At 39.1% G+C, this 18,197-nt stretch overlaps 2 long non-coding RNA genes across 4 annotated transcripts; both read left to right on the forward strand.

The window, feature by feature from the left end:
- The first annotated feature begins 455 nt into the window (after positions 1-455).
- On the forward strand, positions 456-4,557 carry LOC128790803 (uncharacterized). The gene is made up of 5 exons (XR_008431864.1): positions 456-598; positions 1,120-1,166; positions 1,249-1,350; positions 1,708-1,754; positions 4,487-4,557. It is a non-coding gene; the product is annotated as an uncharacterized LOC128790803 (long non-coding RNA).
- A 5,216-nt stretch (positions 4,558-9,773) lies between these two features.
- Positions 9,774-16,998, forward strand: LOC128790804 (uncharacterized). Of its 3 annotated transcripts, none has more exons than XR_008431867.1 (4): positions 9,774-9,873; positions 11,158-11,274; positions 11,417-11,472; positions 16,799-16,998. It is a non-coding gene; the product is annotated as an uncharacterized LOC128790804 (long non-coding RNA). The 3 variants fall into 3 exon arrangements; XR_008431865.1 differs by lacking the exon at positions 9,774-9,873 and adding an exon at positions 10,548-10,743; XR_008431866.1 differs by lacking the exon at positions 9,774-9,873 and adding an exon at positions 10,548-10,697.
- Positions 16,999-18,197: the final 1,199 nt, after the last annotated feature.

Consider the following 18,197-nt stretch of genomic DNA (forward strand, 5'->3'; position numbering starts at 1 on the left):
TTGAAATAGTTTATTTGGGATCAATTCTCTGTCCCTGGACAAATGGATTTTTTTTTTTTCTGTTCTTTCAGTGACTATATTGTTATCCTATTCTGTTCTAGTTCTTATACCACTGTTACTCCTGAAGGTACCAGTACCTCCAGTACCAGCTAACTCTGAGTGCCCTTACTGAGCTCAGAGACCAAATATAAAGTGGAATTAAAGAGTGCTATGACACATACTCAACTTCAGCTCAGGGTATTCTCTGTCTTTCCCTCTCAGCAGCTTCTCACCCTGTCCTTGTCCCCCCAGAAAGGTGTAAGTCCTCAGTGAGGCTAACTGAACTCTGCAGGTATGGAGCCCTGGAGACTGAGCTCACAGTTAGAGCAGGGCTTTGTTCTCAGGAGCTGTCAGTGTGAGGTCATGCCATGTTACAGCAAGAAGGTTCATGATACCACCTTAACAGGAGAAAACAATGTAGCCCTGAGCTGTGTTTCAAGAGATAAAAGAAGTGGAACAACTAGGGGAAGATCCATCAAATAAGATGAAAGAACATCACCAAGAAAAAAAAGAAGGAATGAAAAAACCCCTGTGATGTACTAGTCTATGAAGCACAAAGGTAACAATGAAAGTAGTAACTTCAGAGAGTGCTATTCCTTGTTCAGGCCTGCCTTTGATCTTTCTTTTTGATTCCCACAAGGGCATCTTCACAGCCCTTAGATGTGCAATTGCTGGTGCTGAGCCTTCCCCCGTGGGATGGCCGAGCAGCCCTCCCTGCCCCTGTGATGTACTTTTGCTGTGGCACGAGTGCACCGTGCAGCCCCTGAGCATCCACGAGAGCCATGCATGGGAGCACAGGTGCTGCTGAGGCTCACAAAGGAGGCGGCTGCCCTGGCCCAGCTCCGGGGCAGAGGTGGTTTGTGAGCTGTTTCCCTTTCCCGTGCCACCGTGCCATTGCTGCAGGCTGGTCAGAGTGTCTTCTAGGCTTCTTTTCCCAGGACAAGCTCATGTGCATCTTCACAGACCTCCCCTGTTCTACCTGCAGCGGGGCTCCCCCGGGAGCATCTGCACCTACTGAGGAGGCAGGCCCAGAGCTCTGTCCTTTTGGAGAAACAGCCTCTGTGATTGTTTCCCATACAGTTTCAGAAAGACAGGAAGAGGCCAGAATAACACTCAAAACTGAAAAGGTAGTATTCTTCATGGCTTCTGCTGTTTCCTCCTTGCTTGCTATCTACTGGTGAGAAGGACTCGGCGAGTTTCTCATTCCAGGCTGCAAATGAAGCCACCCTGTCTGTGCTGGGAAGGTGAGCACCTCCTGTACCATGACACCAGTGCATGGGGCACTTGAGCTTCCTCTGAGCAAGCAAAGAAGTAAGAGCAAAACCAGGAGTATTCTGCAAACCTTGCAAACCAGTGTTTGATTAATTTCAGACAGTTTTAATTAAGAAGTATTCTGTCCTCAGTTAATTATGTATTTTATGGGAAGTGGATATGGTTATCTGAAATCAAGCGAGGGATGGTGTTTCTGTAATCTCATCAATACAGGGTATATCACCACTGGGAAGTAAGACAGTGTTAACAAATAACCAGAAACACTCCCCCTTCCCCCTCCCCCCTGACACTAATAGATCCAGCTTAAATTAATATTTGAATTTGCTTCAGTTTGCTACATATTGTGATGTACCATCTTCTGTATTAAACGCTGTCTTTCTGTTGATTGCATTTTAGTTTTACTGTAATGCTCTGTGTGGAAAAGAGGATTATTCTGAAATAAGGTAGGGTTCAAGCTTGAAATGTCTGGAGCTGATGTGCTTTTAGATGCATTATTGCTAAAGCAAAACATTCAACTTGCAGTCTCTAAAAGTTTCTCTCTTTTTTTAACCTAAAGAGTGATTGGTCTTTCCTTCCTTTGGTGATCAGGATCTTTTACAATAGCTCATGAAGGCATTCAGATACTAGACCATTTGAGGAAAGGATAATAATAGATGTGCTCTTTAACTGCAGCAAATGTATATGTACAAGTGGATGCTGCTAGTGACTTCATTATGATACAGAATCATGAAAACAAAAATTTTTGGCCCTGTAAGTCTTCAAGTTGACAGACAAAAATAATGCAACAGGTGAATGACAGAAATTAAACAGGACAGTATAGGAGGTCTACAGCAAATAAAATGTGATCACCAGGACAGCAGGAATCACATGGACCACTGCCTGCTTATTTTCCCTAGACTCTATAAATATCCTTCTGCGACAAATGCAGACTGTAGAAAACTGCAAATGTCCGCTTTTATGGCTTTGAATCTTAGCCATGAATTGAATAATTTACATTACTAAGAGTGAAATGGTGCAAAGCTGTTTGAACATTGCAGGTAAATTGAAGTCTTTTAATGGAGATATTTTGCAAAGGAAAGGTGTGGGAAAGTCAAGCAAGACACAGAATAACCTCAAGGGTGATATGCTTAAGCCTCACTGAATAAACAACAGAATGATTTGATATCCTTCCCAATAAGCTTTACAAATATTCCTGCACTGTCTGAACGCATTTCATCCTAGCAAGCTAACAGGGTGTCAGAAGTGGCAGCATTCATACCAAGACTCCATTCTGCCCTGCTCCCCAGTTGAGTGCAGGGATAGTAAATTTCACAGCATCTTTAATCTTTGTCTCAAGTCTAAATAACTTCACATGGGCTTAAAAAAAAAAAAAAAAAAGTCCTTGCCTTCTTGCAGGTTTAATCTCAGTGCTGATGCCTGTTGATGGTTCAAACACTCAGTCCCCTATTTTTAAGTAATTTAACTGGTTCAATAACTGTCTTAGCTTTTGCTTTGATAGTTAAATCAATTCTTAGGAAAGAAAATAAGCTTGTCAGTGAATCATAGCCAAAGGTCTACCTTTCCTTAGAGCCAGTTGCAGATTATAGAAAATAAATTTACTCTGAACTTTCTTGAAATGAAAGGGACTGAAGAGGCCAAATGCAAGAACTGCAAACCAGCAGCAGTGAGGGGTTAGTTAGTTGCCCTCATGATACCACAGATGGCCATAGACAGTTGAATCTCTGCTGTTTGCAAGGAGTGGCTACCATCACCACACCTGTCCATTACTGTATCTTTGCAAGAAAAGCACAAATGAACTAACGTAAGACAACTGTCATGAAAAATTAAAATGTTTAGAGAGCTCTTAGACCTGAGCTGGAAGTACTTCCCCAGGAGAAACATCCATGGGGTTTGAATCCATGGAAGGACCTCAGCAGTGGGAAATGCATTTGTGTCCTGCATAGCACTTGATGGACATCCAGTAGCCCTGGGGTCTGATTTATAAGGAAATGGTATAGCCTCTACCTCTCTCTCTTTCCTACACTGCAAAATAATCGTGGCTTTTGGTTTTTTCCTAAAAATCTGGTTTATCATGAGATACCAGGGGAGGTGTGTGAGGGGGTGCCAGAAGGATACCTCTGGATGAAATTTCTATTGCATTGATTCTTGGTATTGCAGGGCATTGGGCTTAAGGACCTAATTGTAGGGACAAACTGAGCCAGAAATGTAATACTGGGAAAGAACCCTGTGTCCTCTAAAATAAGACATATTAGTCACTTAGGTCAGAGTGAAGTCAAGACAACAGAATAAGATTTTAAACTGCTTCTATCTGTTGACATTTTTTTCTGCCAGCTACTAAATCTCTTCATGCTTCATTTTCTTAGTTTAATAGAAGATAATATATCAAAATTTTAACTTCCTCTGAAAATGTTTTCAATTTTCCTTTATTTCGGGGGACAGAGATTGACAACTTATTTCTTTCCTTCACAACTGAACGAACTATAAAGTTTCTATAAAGGTAAATTTCTATGGTTGCCTTTCTTGGTCTCCTGAATTTTTCACAGATTAACAAAAAGACGTTTTCTAACTTTGTCTTGTTTGCAAAGTGTAAGATAGTTACACAGTGGAGAAATAAAAAAAAACATGGAACACAGAATTAGAAGGAAAACACAAGAACAGTTTCAACAATCACCTTGATTAATGAGACACTCTGAAAATAAAGTTTTTCCAAGACTAAGGAGAAAAGTTGGATTCTGCCATTGGAAATATTCTTTTCATGATTTCTTCTGTATGTGCAAGTATATACAAGTCTGAAGTCATAATTTGGGCCATACTTTTCCAACTGGAGTAGCCTTTTCTGAAATGAGCCCTACATTATAGCCAAGAGTTGTATATACTTACTAAGCATTTGAGATGCATTATTTGCTTTTAAATGAAGATGTATTTTAACTTGCTGCTTCCAATTAGAATAACAATAAACATTTTCCCTAATGATGATGACATGCAATAGTGGTAAATTGGAAATGCAAAAGCTTTTTCTGTTGGTACAGTATAAGTTACAGTGTCATTAAATATATAATCAGCCATTTATTGCTTGTGTTATTTTTGAGGCACTTAAATGAAAAGTTGATTTGTCTCTTATTAGACCTCAATAAATGTTCCTTTAATAGTCATAGGGTGTTTTAATGCTTTACAGAATCATTGTCATTAAATTGAATGCAGGACATTGGACTTAAATAAAAGAGAAATGGAAAAACTCAATAAATCAGGACAATAAAAGCTTTTCTTTGTGCTGTTTGAATTGTGCTGAAATGGATCTGTCTCTTAAACTGCCTTACAAAGGCCAAAGTAGCTTAATTGCTTTAGGGCTTGATTATGCTGCATGAGTCAGCTGTGAGACTGTGGCAGTAAAAGACACATTTCACCACAGAAACTTGAGGATTAATTTTGCTGCTGTATTGGTAGACTTCCCTCAGAAACAAAGGTCAGGTGAGAGAAATATACTGCAATGACTTCTGCATTATGGGAAACTTTCTTCAATATCAGGGACATGTGGAGAATGCAGAAGGCACAACACTTGGGGATAATTCCTTGCCCTTTTGTATTGATTTTCTTCAGCTCCTATGGGCTACTCTGGCATTCAGTGCCAAGACATGAAATGGCTCATAAGCACTTCATGAGATATATCTTATGAGGTATATAAACTATATATATATGATATGACATATATCTTAAACATATTGGTCAACATTATCCTGAAAAGCAGACATTGACCCTAATAGTTGTGTCCTAAACATCTCAGAAGTGTTATCTTTGCATGAATGTCTTCAGTGTAAACTTATTCCTGAATTTGTCTATGCATTTGATTTAAAAAATAGTAGGTTCTTTTAAATCATACTTTCTTGGCCAGCTCAGTTATCCAGATGAAAAGTAGACTTTTATGATCCAAATTATTAATGCTCAGTCTTTTCAGGGTTTGACAGCTCTGGCTCAAACAAGGATATAGAGACCTGATCCGTTGTGAAATGAGCTAATTTACATAATGAGCTTGAGCCAGGGAGATAAGGATAGTGTAACAATCCAAGATTATTTGAATACAAGACTCGAAGCCACTTGGAGCTGCTTCACCTCTCCAGGTACTTTGTGAGCTGCCTAAGATGGCATTGTGCATCAAAAGCCCTTCACACATCCTGCTGCTCTGAAATATCTGTGGCTTCTTTTATTAGTTAAGTTAGAAATCTCTAAACTTGAAAGTCCTCTTTTCTTGGTAGCCACTCAGCATTCAAACAGCTACAGGTCAGGACACGTGAAGCCCTTGTTTTCCTACTTTCCCCTCTATTATTTGGTATTTAATTGGTCAACATAATTTGTTTCTCATGGATGCAAATGGGAGGACAAATATAAAAAGGACCCAGTAGGCATGGCAACAGGAAATATTTCATTTAGTCACAGAGCATGTATGTAAGGATGGGCAGTGGGAGCTTTCCTAGAATGGCTGCCAATTCACTTTGTAAATAGAGAAATAAATACAGAGGCATAAAAATCCCTGAGTGATGGCATGTCCCTTTGCAGCTGGTTTAGCTTCAAATACGAACTGTCTATCATGTCTAGGTATTGTTTACTTTCTTCTGACCCATTATGTAAATATTGTTCTTAAAAGCGTCCTTTCCCTCACTTTATGATTTAACCTGCTTATTTTATTGAGAGCTTCATCCCATAGAAATATGACAGGTTTGTATATTACTACAAAAAAGTAAAATATTACAGGCAGATAAGTGCTGATGTCATGCTCTAGAGATTTTCCAGGTCAGATCTCTGACATGGAGACTCATGATTTCTTGAAAAATTATCTCAGATTCCAATAAATCCAGCACATACTAGTCTACAAAGTCATCCTCTGATTATGAAGAGCAGCCTGGTTTAATAAAGCCTAGTGATATTGCATATTTTGGAGCTTGTGGTACTGTAATGTACAGTAGTGAGTATACCCACAGCCACAAAATTTAAAATAATAAAAAAAAAGTATAAAAGTAAAAAAAGCTGAAGATATTGGGGTCAAACATTTTGCAGAATCCAGAGAATCAAAAGGGACTCTTGATAGTCACATTATTTATTCATCCTTTTTCTTCCCGTGCAAGGGAGAAAACATTTAACATTTAAACATTTTTCCCCATAGACTGTACCTCCTTGCCTTAAAGGAGACCTGCAATGCTGCAAGTCTGCTTGGGAAGTGAGCAGGGGAGTGGCCCTTTTCCATGGGAGTGTGCTGGGAAGACATGGAGTTTTCCCCGGAATGGATGATGAGCCAGTTTATGGTTATCAGTTATGGTTTATCAGTTTATGGGTCAGGATTAGAGACAGAATAGACTAGACTAGAAGCCTGTAGAAATTGCAGTGCAAAATTCACTGGGTAAAACCTCCATTCACTTTTGTACAAGTAGGATTTTTTATTCTCTAATCCCGTTCAAAAAAGGCTACAAGGAGGCTTGAGGAGCAAGACTGGTATTAGATGGTAACAGCTATAGGGAGGTAAGATTTCATCTCAGTTATGTAAGTGTAAAAACAATTAATTCTTCTAGATTTATCAGAATAAAATTATATTAGGATTAATCACATTAAAATCAGAACAACCACACTGTGAATTAATAATTCTAAGGTAAACTACCCTACCAGTTCCAGTTTCAGAGGGATTACATTGGTGTCCTAGGAGATAGAATATAGCTACTGTTTCCCGGGATAGCAGAGCAATTTTTCTCCAGTGATCTGAACCCAATTATTTATTTATATTACACTTCTTTTTTCCTTTCTATTTTATTGTATTAGAGTTTGTTGGGTTTTTTGGTTGTTTTTTTTTTTTTTTTTTTAATAATGGCTAACAGTGATGAATCTCTTTAAATAAAGAAGCAACAAAGACAATACACAGAAAAAGAAATCTAACAAAAGTCATGATAGTTTAGAAAATCCTTCTCAGATAATTTGGGAGATCCTTCTTATGTTGAATGTTAAAGACTCATCAACATTCAAAAGTAAAAATTTGCAGCATCTCTTATCATCTCTTGTCTATGGCAAATGTGATATGCAAGTTAAAACAGAATCCTGTGCTTTATGAATTTTCAGTTTTAAGTACAGAAAAGACATGATAAAAGGATAAAAGGAGGAGCTGGAAAGAATTTAGATTTAGAGAGAAATAGCCCTTCTGCTAAATCACATCTGACTCCCATGGAAGAAAAGTTTGTTGCTTCATAAATGATGACACAATACAGCACTGAACAAAAACTTTCACAAAGGATTTTTTCCTAAATGATTGTTTGTTACCAAATAGTATGGGAGTGGGGTGATTGGAGGACTTAATTTTTTGTGTGGCTCTCCTTAACTGTTTGTGGCAGTCAGGTTGTACAAATAATTTCAGCAATGCACATTGTAGGCTACTAACAGACAATGTTATTCCCAATTAAAATCAAAATTTCTGCTAAGTTGGCAGGTAATACCAGGGATGAAAATCTGAAGGTATAAAATTCTGGAGGGGAATGCTTTTGTATGCGGACATTGTGAACCTCAAATCACTGAGCCATGGTGGATTATTTAGGATATACAATCTTATTAACTCAAAGTCCAACCCTGCCCCCAGGACTAGATTAATTTACCATCCATAGTGAACCCTCACACTCACATCCTGGGATGAACATAAAACTGATGGACAGCCTAAATCATTAGTCTATCTACAGGTATGTGGTAAGGACAGATCAAGCACAGACAAGATTTATTTCACCAATTAACTAGTTATTACCATGTTGGGTTTGCGTGCTCAAACAAGAAATCTGCTGGGTTGGAAAATATTCACTTTGACATTTTTTAAAACCACAGACTGATTTTTCAATCTCCTTTTTGAGGTTCACTGGTTGAATTTGCTGTCACTTTTGTTGTGACAAATAAAGCTTCGTGTGTACTCTCCTCAAGCCTCTCTGTAGTGATTATGTTACACACTTGTGCACTCTGCTCACTGTAAGTCAGCTAAAGCTGAACTGAGCTATATCCCAGGCAAAATAATTTTTTTAAGAAATATGAAATAAGAAAAATGAAGAATCACATGCAGGTTAATAAAAGCAGTCTTCAGTAAATGTGAATATAATTTTTTTCAGTGGAAACACTGAAATATTTTTGAGACATGCTTGTCTGCTTTACTACACAATTTGTGAATATGTTTATCAGAAGAGAGCTTTTACTAGCACAGAACCTTGTGGAGCTCCACTGTTAATTTCCACCACTTACTACTATACTTTTTCCAAATACAAAAAATATTTTAAAAGGAAAAATTAAAAATTCACAAAAGTAGACATATTTCTGTATGTTTAGAAATTTTCTGTGGTATTTCAAAATTATTCTTTGATGGAAAAACACCTGTTCTGTGACATTAACTTGTTTGAGATTCTAACTAATAGGTAGAGAAAGTAAAAAAACCCAGAGAATTCTTATATGTCAAAGGACTCCAGTGGTTATCTGTGAAGCCCTTTGGGCATTGAGGCAATTGATTTACATTAACACTTATAGATGCTGGTCATTCATCTCAGAGAGATGGTTTGGGAAATCTCAGCCCTGCTGTAAAGTGTGACATCATAAATATTTGCCTGAGTATGTCAATTGCTTTTTATATGCAGTGGGTCTGGACAAAGCCCCTAAAGAGAGATTAGAAGACTGAAGCATTTAGAGCCTTACAGCAATATCAAGGATTATCAAAGCATCTCTGTGCGGGAGAGCAGAATCGTTGTGTCAGACCATCTCTGTCTCCGGGAGGGAGATTGGTCAAATCTCTTTGTAGAGAAGGGGAACAGTCTCTGTTAGGATTATACCCAGCAGGAGACAACTTAGCTCCCTTCGAAAGAGGAGCTATAAAAGATTTCATTTGAGAACCAGTCAGCTCAGAAAACATCGTATTACAATTGAGGACAATTAACGTCTAACAAGAGGCGTGTGGAGTTCGTGCTTAGTTTATGTTTCTGCATCTGGGGGGGGTCTCTCTGTGCTCTCACTGCCAGCTCCTATCAGCTTGGATTACACTAAGCTTCAAGCATCCGTGCAAGCAAAAGGTAATTACTTGAAGAGCAGCAAATCCAAGGGAGAGTCTCAAGGATGCTCTTATACTTTATCTGATGCCTACCAATGTGTTGCCTGTGTCTGTTACAGGAATTCACAATCAAGTCGTGCTAAGAACTTTAAATAAGTACAAAGATTTTTCAGATGAGATGTGAAATTTTACAAAGCACATATAGGACACTAGTATGATTGCTGTAACAAAATGGAAAGGCAATGAGATCATTGCAAGCTCTCAGGATCTCTGCTCCTCCTTCAGAATAGGTTCTCCTTCAATTATCAATGCCAGTTCACCTGCTTTCCTAAAAAAAAAAATACAGTGTAGAAAAAGGGAGTGAAAATGCCATGTGTTTCTCTTCACACAACCTCTTTCCACTTTTTCAGGCCTGGGAGAGGTATTTGGCCCATGAGAGGATCCTAATGTTCTCAAAGTCATGGAAAGTGTCAGATCTCTGGTCTTTGAGAAACACATCTGGATTTCAGATTAGCACCAAGGTAGGAGACTCTTTAGTGGCTCTATGATCCCTATTTAGTTTCTATTATAATCTGGCCGTGCTGATCACATTGTCTGCTGATGAGTTTGGGTTATTGTGCTGTTTCTCACGTCCTTCTATCTTTGTGTTGTGCCTGTAGATCTGGGTTCAGAATTACCTTTTACTATTTCTCTGCTTTGATGACCCTGTAGTCACTCCTAGGTGCTATGCAGAGTGGGTACTTGTATTCAGTCAGAAGCTTTCTTCAGTTTCCATCTACTTGCTGCAGGCTTGAAAATGTTTTAGCCTAATTCTGTTTTCAGTTAGTAAAATATAAGCTAGGTTATAGAGAAGTGATACAGTCTTTGATCTAGGGTCAACATTTACTAATTTCCTTGCCTGGCAAGTACCTGGCTTATCTGTTTTGTGACCTGAAATATTGTCTGATAAGAGTCCCTCTCTCTGGTTAAGTAAATGGTGCATTTGCAGCTTTTTATGTGCTGCTAAAGGCTTTTAGCCATTTCTTTCTCACAGTCTTTCCTGAAATACCCTGTTGCCTTGCCCACCCCACCCCACCAAGGTCTGGAGTTACTGTGGTAGTTGGAGATGATGCTACTCCTTCCTCACAATGGAAGGGAAAGGTCCTTTGCAGTATCTCACAGCCAGAGAGGGACAGATGCTGTCCACAGTGCCAGCTCTGTAGTCTGTATTGAGTAGCCTGTACCACACTGCCTTTCCTTGCAGCTATCTCCCATCCTTCAGAACCACCTTCCTTGCTCTGTCCCTGGACTTTCTGCAGGGCCCAGTCACCCACTGCTTAACTGGCCAGAAATGGATAATAAAAAAGTATACTATAGAGATTACTGATAATAGAGATACTGATAATTAAAAGGTGTGAAATAAAACTGTATGGAAATATTTTAGTGTGCAAAAGGTTAAATGAGAATGACTTTAAAATGATTAATTTCCCCAACTGAAAACCTCAAAATTCACAGAATCACAGAACCACAGAATGGGTAAGGTTGGAAGGGAGCACTGGAGGTCATCTAGTCCAGCCTCCCTGCTCAAGCAGAAACCCCTAGAACATGTTAACACTTTTGGCAGTCATAAAGACAATAAGCAAAATTTTGTAGTTTTTAATGTGTAGAAAGCTTGAGACATTCTTAATGAAAAGGAATTCTAAAGAAAATCAACACTTTTCATAAAGGGCAAATATTTGCTTTGTGACAGCACAAAATATTCCTTGATTTTAGTTTTTTGGGTTCTATTCTCAACATAAGACTAATCACATTTTCCTATCTATTAGACTGCAGCTAATTCGCCTGAGAGTCACTAAGATGGTTGGTACCACAGGCTATAAACCCTGGTCAGTCACCTGGGATAGGAACTGAGCTCTTTGCTTAATCTCTTCTCCACTATAAATGTAAGTAACAGAATAGAATAAGATTTTTTTTTGAGCCAACACTTCTTAAAAAGTTAATTAGAATATTCATTAGGATATTTATTCACTGCTCAAAAATTCAAATATAGCTTTTGAATCAAAATTTATTCTTTTGAGTAAGCAGGAGGGGACAGAAGAGTTCATGGTGAGAGTTCTGTTTCTCCCTTGAAGTCAAATCTGGTGAGTAATTCCAGAACTTGAACTGACTCTAGGCAGTGACAGAGAATATTTTCCTTCCCTGACAGGTGAAGTAGCGCAATTGAGCTTGCTCCTGAGAAGTAGAAATGGCAAAGCTGGGGCAGAGTGATGCTGGGAAGCCTTAGAAATGTGTCTTTACAGGTCATCTTGCCAGTGGGAGGGCTCATGAAGGTACTTTGCTTATCCCAGACCTCCAGGAGGGACAGCAGCCCTTGCCTCCTTAGAACTGCGCCACAGCCAAGAAAATTGTGGAGCTAACATTTCTTAATTGGGGTGAGCACTCTGTGGAGTGAGCTGCATCAGATACTAAGCATGTGAGGTGTTGGTGTCTATGAAATACATTGATCTGTGTCCAGTTCTCAGTGAAAGGGTTTCCACCTCACCACTGGTGCTCCCTTCATGTCTCTCTTATCATTGCATTAACTTCTGAGCTCAGAGGGAGACAGGCAGAAGGAAACTGCATGCAATCCATAGAGGAGGGAGCTATTCTGTGCCCGGGTTACAGCTTATTTGTTCCCAGATCCAGAAGAGCTGAGGGAACGTAGCCTGAGAAACAGCCCAGCTGTCCCTGTGAGCTCAAGAGTATTTGCTTTAGAGCACTCTAGTCTAGTGAAATCCTTAAGAATGTCCCCAAATAAGTCTGAGGCATAAACCTATATTTCCTTGGAAGGAAAGTAAGACATAATGTACTCGTCATGCAAAAAAATTTTTTCTAGGAGTCTGTCCTTGGAATGGAACCTTTGAAGGTGCAAGGGAAACAGGCTTTTTTCCTTCCTACAGACTGTGTCCTGGTGCTAATTATATTAATAATAGGAAAAGTCCCAGGCAAATTGAGTGTCCAGTCTCTTAGGGTGTACATCAGACAGGTAATAACGCCACTGGTGAAACCTTTCAAAGAATACACCTGGAAAAAGTTCAGGGTTGGAATGGGATGTTGAAAGAAAAGGGTTGGGAGTGGTGGTGGTGCTGGAAAGGAAGCGTGTCAGTCATCTAAACAGCACGACATCCTAAGCAGCCTATTGATCTTCTATTCTGAATTCATGCAGGGCGACTCCCTGTCATAAAACATTCAGCAGCCAAGATCAATAAGAGATGTGGAGCACTGAATCTTGCTGCTTCAAAGACATACTTGAAAACAACAACAAAAATATCACTGCTACTCAAATGTCACCAGGGCACCAGCTCGGTTTGGACCCAGCTCAGCAATTTCAATGATAAAAGTTTTCTTCCTGTTTTTCAAGTGGGAGTCCAGCTGGAAGGTGACAGGAACTGGATTCAACTGTGTGACAGGGAATCTATTTTTTACCCCTCTCTGTTTACAAAGGAGGGTTCAACAGGAAAGATAAACCTAGATAACGTGAAGCACTTGCTGAGGTAGAGCTTGTCTTGTGCTGTGAATCCGCCAAGATTTAGCAGTTCCCTGGCTAGGATCACATCCTTCAGCTGCAAAATGCAAAGAGAAATGCATTATATCACTCTGCAAATCAGAGAAATGCATTATATCACATCACAAAAAGATTATATTCTCTTTACAAACATACCCTCCCCACTATGATGTGTATCAAATTGCTCAGTATACCCATTCAAATATAACACCCAATTGGAGTACCTTCTGGGGAATAAATTGTCCATTGAAGTTACCTTTCACTTATTTTAGTCTTGTCATGTATCTCATTACTGTCTTGTAGACTAAACAATGCTAATTCTATCGTCTCTCCTCTGAGGTTGTATTTTCATGTTTCTGCTTCAATAAAGGTCATTGGCATCTGACAGTCTTATGGCACAAAAGATTAATTCTGTCCTTGCATGGCTCTGAGCCCAATGGTTGCCATCACCTTGTTCAGAGTGAAGGGGAGGATTGCTTTTAGTAGTCAACAAAAACCCTGGGTGTTTGTTCCATTTCTAATGATTTCCAGAGTAATTGATGCTTCTAGAGATGAATACTTTACAAAAGCACAAATTGGACAGCCAGGCAAAGTGACAAGCAGGGATTCAAGTGGGAATATGCAGCACTGAGATGAGCTCAGAAAGCATCTGTTGTCACAACACCATCACTCTGCGGCAGATAAAGAAGCACAGAAAAACCTGGATGCAAAAGCAATAAATATAGGCATCAAGGAAAACTTAACATTTGATTTCAATAGATTTGAATGGCTTTACTGTAGGGGCTCTGTCTTGGGATGGTACCATGTGGTAGCTTGCATGAGATGGCTGTAAACAAAAACCACAAATTGAAAAACCATTGAGGAATAATATCAGCTTGCTTATGTAAAGCTCCATATAATTACAGCCTGTTTCTGATGTTAAAACGAAGTTGTTCAGAGCTGTAATGGCTCATCCATTAATTACATGTTAATTTTAGTATCTGTGTTTATTAGGATAAAGGGTTAGTATTACCTGGACAACCAATAAACCAAACTTCTATAATGCTTTACTAGTTAACCTGGGAGTCATGCTAAATATTCTGGAAACCTACAGTTTCATTAAATAATTTTCAGTTCTTGAAGCTGTTGATTCCTATTCATAGCAAACATAGAAGAGGCCTGGATTCTTCATTCTCTGTTTTTCTGTTCCAAGGTCAATAATTCTGTTCCTGACTCTTTCTGAAGAAAAGTTTCTGAAGGGTGTTCTTGTAGGTGACATTCTAATTTATGATTCTGAAGGAGGCGGGGGGAATTAAGTGACATGATGGAAAGTTTGTTACGTGTAATCAACAGTGAGGATAAATGCTGTTAGAGATTTCTGCATATTAATCTGGCTTTGTTTTGAGCTACTGCAGCACCTGTGACAAAACCAAAGGTTATGAATTTGGAATCATAAGCTTTGCCTCTCTGGCTTAGTATAATATAGATCTCCAATCAATAAACTGATTGAGCTGGACTGGACTGATCTCCAGGACACACAGGGGGTAGTGTGGGTATTTCAATCCAGTGCTCTGCACAACATGCCTGACTTACCACTCTTACCCAGAACAGGAAGACTTTCCTGTAGGTGCTGAGCCATTTCTGGCAGCCCTCGTGGATGTCTCAAATGGCACTACAGGCACTGGAGAACTGAAAGTGCCCCTGTGGGTTCAGCTCCAGGTTGAACCTCTAGAAATAAATATTCAGTGGTTGCATGTGAGATAGGGACTGAGCTCAGTCACCTAAGCCAGAAACCCAGAGCATTTGGGACATGGCACCATATCTCTGATTCTGTATGGGGCAGGCAGGGGTGGCACAAGATCTGTGGGGGACTTGGGCTTGCTTTGACACTGAGAAATGTGGCTGGAAAGGAGCCATAGCAATAATTAAACACAAGCTCATTGGAAGTATGGGGAGAAATGGCATTTCTGTCTAGCAGAAAAAGGGTGGAAATTTAGGACTCTAAAGCATAGGATTCTGGTGCTTGATTCTGTAGACTGGACACATCTTAATTTAGAGGATCATAATTTTTTTAGAAATGATTTCTACATTTGTCCTGCATCCTGGTTCTCACATAAATAATTTCTATCTTTTTCCTTTTCCTAGATTTAGCTATTCTGTTTTAGACTGTTTATCTTGTCTAGCAGTTCTCTAAAGCATTCATTAAAATTCTACTTTATAAATCTTAAGTTTTCACAAATATGAAAAAAAAAATGTTTGCAAAGAATAAATTGTCATTACTTGAAAGTGTCCCTGACCAGATACAGGATTCATGATTAACCCTTAACTTTCAGACAAGAAATAAATTATTTTTCTTATTGTTAGGGAAAGTAGTCTTTGAACTTAACTACCAAAGGTTACATTGGATTCTTAAATACTAAACACGTTTTTTTAAAAGATGGAACATATTTTTGAAAGAGATTGTTATCTTCATCGTAGGTAATTATATCTGCAAGAATGTGAAGTGCTTTTTGTCTGTTTAATAGATGAGCCAGGTTCAGCTTGTAATGAACACATAGAGAAGCCAGGTCTTTCATAGTGATGTGGGAGAGGTGTGTAATCATCAAATTGCCCATCTCTAAGGCAGATGCAGTTTTTTCTGGCACACATGTACTTATTGTGGTCAGTCCCTCTTTTCAGATAGATTGTTTTTGTTGCTGTCATGGGCACCTGCATGAACGGAGAGACACAACTCCATCCTGTTTGTCATGAAAACATGTTTTCATCGTGTAACAAATAGTGCAAATCCTTGTTTTCAGATAAAAGATCCTGTTCTGCTACTGCAGAAGTTTTCATAATCATTAACTCCCTTTGCTTGGTTTACCAGGCAGCAAACAACAGAGGAGTTTTCTCCTACCATCAGTCTTCAAGTATGAATAGTGACTGAGAAAAGACTCTGCTACTCACACAAAATTTTCCACTCTCTCCAGTCATCTTACAGGAAGCATTGATGTTATTTTTGGGAAGTATTGACTCCTTTATAGAATAGAGGGCTCATTAAATCAAAATAACAGCAACATTTTCAGCTGCTTCATTGTTATCATTGCTATTGTTGCAAGCCACTGCTAGAAGCTGGGGAAAAAAAGAAAGGAGAAATAATGCCAATAAAGAATAGATACCCCAACGTATCCTGAGCCAAATATAAAGTGCAACGCATCTTTTTTATGGCTTTTAAGTACTTGGTAGTCTACCACTGAGTTAATAATCATCCTGAAGAGGCAGCAGTGCCACTGAGAAGGACAGGGGAGCTAAAATTTATAGAAAGAATGATAAACTGGAAATGACAGAGTCACAAAAAGAGGGAAATGCTGTTCAGAGGTTGTGTTAATGAAAGCATCGGGTGTTGCAAGCAGAAAGAGGGACTTTATTCCACTTCCATCACAAACTTACACAGAGTCAATTTGGGGGTGAAATGTGGTTTTTTTTTTTTTTTTTTTGAACAGAGGGGTCAAATTGTAACAAGTGAGAGGGAAATCAAGGAAAAAAGTACAATATATGGAAAATCAGTGATGTGGAACCTAGAGTGTCTGGTGCCCAGGAGAAACAGAGCTGAAGGGTGACTAGATACAAAGCACAGCAGGGAGCTTTTCTGTGTTTGCTGGGAACTCTGCAAGAAATTGTGAAAATGGAAGGATTTCTCAGTAGCATGGAAATCTATTCTGGGACAGAAGCAGCATGAGCAGGAAACAGGACATTTTTAATTGTAAAGATTTACAACTTTAGGACATGCAGCAGGGAGAAAATGTAGTAATCCAGGAAATCCATTTAGTTTTTTGATGTGCTTAAGTAATAAAAATCTATGTTTCTAACTATTATTCCTGGTATTTGGAATACTCTCTTTCCAAAGTCTGTTCTCATACCTCGCTGTTTCTCCTAATTATTTTTTATTGTTTACTTTCTTCCAGTTTTATACCTTAGCAACTCAGCAGCAGTGGTTGACTCAAGAATGCACTGAAGGAATGAAAGTTTCAAGATGACAGTCAGTGAACAAGACAGCATAGAGAAGTTGACCTGAATATGACTGACAGTTATTATTTCCCAGGAATTCTCTTTGAAACTGAACACAAGTGTTACAGCTGGACCTGCAGTGACCCATAAAATTTAAAATGTCCAGTCTATTAGAAAGTTCTGGATTCTCAGCACTTTTATTGTCGCATAGAACTGGGAAAAAACCCCAAACCAAAACGGGTGTTACTTGGTTATTCACTGTCACTCCAGAAAAGGTCAGTATATGAATGCCTTTGAATCAGCTCAAGGAGAGAGAAGCCCGTTAGGAAAACACTGGATGCATTTTTCCAGTGTTGACCTACTTACCCTTCAGAATCGTGGAGTGACCCATCTGGGGTTTTTCCAACTGCAGAGCTAACTCAGGGACGCTGACACCTTCTGTTACCTTGCTTGTCCTCCACACTGGACCTTGAGCAGGAATACTGGTGTGGGGTTTCTTTTTGGCTGGGATTGATACCTGCAGTGTCAAGGTGCCAAGTAAACGGATTGCCTGTGGTCCTTGGGGGTTATCCAGCAGTCAGGATGTTGTGACACCTGTCAAATGGATTTTCACTTTCTGGATGACTAAAAAGCAAAATCTCTCTTATCCATTTTCAGTTGAATTGGGGATTTCTCAGGTTTCAAGGTCATGAAAAGAGTGATGCTTATCCCCTCCAATGTTTCAGGATAGTTTTGACTGCTTTTGCACTTTGCATGGATCTGATGCCCTCTCCTTCATCATCTCTCAGGAGATTAATTGAGGTTATTCATGCATCAGTGGCAGCCTGTTGGAAATGTCACCAACATGACATGATGAAATGTTGGACTGGATAAAACTTCTTTGGTCAAGCCCAGACTGGTTAAAGGCAGGCACCATATTCTTAAACATAGAACTGGAACAAAACAATAGTAAATATTGTGGAAAGGCCAGTAGAAATGTAAAAAGTTTCCCAGAATTTCCATTGGAGAACTTTTATAGGACATTGAAAACCAAGTTAGTGTGTAGGTTGTAGTATATAAGTGCTAGCATATAAGTTCTATCCTGCCTTGCAAAAGACATTAAATGGCTGCTCAACTTGGTTGCATGCGAAAAGAACAAGGTGAAACTGTTCCTTCAGTTATAAGCATGGATAAAGTAGTTAAAAATGGTTCTCTTTGTAACACTCCACAACAGTTTTGAAGGCTTCTTTTCTGTAAATACCTCTGCATATTCTTTGCCTGTGCAGTATTTTCTCCTGTAAATGACTCAGGAACACAGCTTTACTGCCTGTTTTGCAGTAAGGAGCCTTGTTTTTCTAGCCTCTGCAAACACTCAGA

The sequence above is a fragment of the Vidua chalybeata genome, chromosome 7, assembly GCF_026979565.1.
Source record: "Vidua chalybeata isolate OUT-0048 chromosome 7, bVidCha1 merged haplotype, whole genome shotgun sequence".
In the NCBI taxonomy this organism is placed as follows: domain Eukaryota; kingdom Metazoa; phylum Chordata; class Aves; order Passeriformes; family Viduidae; genus Vidua; species Vidua chalybeata.